Genomic DNA, 1,770 nt, shown 5'->3' with positions numbered 1-1,770 from the left:
AAAAAGAGAGAAAAAAGAGAGAATGAGGGAGAAAGAGAGAAAAAGAGAAACGGGGAAAATCGCACTCTCGACGATATAAAATGTCGTAGCTAATTTTCTCGATATTAATCGGAACCTGAGATCGAAAGTTTCTACTTGGACAGGTAGACAAGTCACGTGGCCATTTAGAATTTAATACTAATTACTAATCATCAAGGTAAACGTGTATATATATATATATATATATATATATATATATATATATATATATATATATATATATCAAACGTATGAGATACTGCACGTAACTATCTATATGTATGTATATATGTATATACATGTAAGTATGTCACAATATATTTAACGAAATAATTCGATATCAATTGTAACGTAACTATGTACAATTGATTTGTTTTACGAATAATTAGAAAAAAAAAGAAAAAAAAAGAAAAATAAAAGAATACATAAACGAGTTTTTATTTTGATTAACGATGAATTAATCAATAAATATTTATTATATCACATAGATTTAATAATTTTATTTCGTAAAATATATATACGTTCAAATGATACGCGCGAAATTACTTAGTACATTGGTTTATTCGATAGATGGCAAACCTAACGTTTTATTTTCTCACAAGTAAATCATCATTCAAGTGAGTTTAAACGTACGCAAGGAATAACGTTTAATCGTGCCTTAAACTAATGAGTAAGGAAAATATAGAGCTTTGGTAACGCTTAGCTATGCTAAAAAATTAAGCGACCATATTTTTGAAGAGGCACAGGTCGTCCCCAATGGCCGCGCGAACTACTTTTTCGCGTAGCCGGGTGAAAGCGATCTACCTCACAATTTAAATTTTCATAAACAAAAAAAGAAATTTAAAGGAATAATTTTATGCAACGAGATTTATACATTAAGAAATCAAATCAATGAATTCGTTCATTCATTCATTCATTCATTCATTTTATATTAATGTAATTAATTAATTGATCCGCGATATAATTCATTTCAATAATTAATACCAATGATTGATCTAACTTACATATATATACATATATAATCCAAAAGTATAAATTAATTCTACGAACGAATCGATTAGAAAAAAAATTTATTAATAAAAAGAAATAATATATATGGTTGGAAGAAATAATACTATTTCTCTCGGAATGGGATTTTAATAAATTGTTGTTGCATGCACAAATCTTACAAATATATATATATATATATATATATATATATATATATATATATATATATGTATATACAATATCAATAATAATAATAATAATAATAATAATAATAATAAACACCATTTTGAAAGAGAGAGAGAGAGAGAGAGAGAGAGAGAGAGAGAGAGGGAAATAATAGTAGGAGGTAGTTAGTTGTCTCGCTAAAGAAGATCATAAAAAAGAAAAAGAGAAACAGAGACAGAGCGAGAGAGAGAGAGAGAGAGAGAGAGAGAGAGAAATAAAAAACAAAAAAAAAGTCGAAAAAAAAAGAAAAAAAAGCAAATTTAACGCGTCTCTCGTTACCAACGACGAGGGCGGGTACAAGGCCCCTTGCAGAGTTTACACTGTGATTACTACCATTAGGGAGCGTCCGTGAAATCCAGCAATTACTTTGCCAATTGATCGAGGAAAGGAAAAAGTGTGACGCGTGCAGGTATGCAAGCTGGGGAGTCGCCAGAGTCAGTCCCTCGCGTGCCTATATATGTGTGTATGTGTATGTATAAAAGATGCTCGTGTGTTTTACGATTGGATATATAAGTGCATTCCCGAACGATGTCCTTT

General features: G+C 29.7%; 1 non-coding gene across 1 annotated transcript; it reads left to right on the top strand.

The window, feature by feature from the left end:
* The first annotated feature begins 671 nt into the window (after positions 1 to 671).
* LOC118451328 (U12 minor spliceosomal RNA) lies at positions 672 to 825 on the top strand. The gene has a single exon (XR_004841079.1). It is a non-coding gene; the product is annotated as a U12 minor spliceosomal RNA (small nuclear RNA).
* The last annotated feature ends 945 nt before the right edge of the window (positions 826 to 1,770 follow it).

Source organism: Vespa mandarinia, chromosome 8, assembly GCF_050613455.1.
Source record: "Vespa mandarinia isolate Hongniang chromosome 8, ASM5061345v1, whole genome shotgun sequence".
Classification (NCBI taxonomy): Eukaryota; Metazoa; Arthropoda; class Insecta; order Hymenoptera; family Vespidae; genus Vespa; species Vespa mandarinia.
The sequence above is the reverse complement of the archived record's forward strand: the minus strand, read 5'-3'. Positions and strand labels throughout refer to the sequence as shown.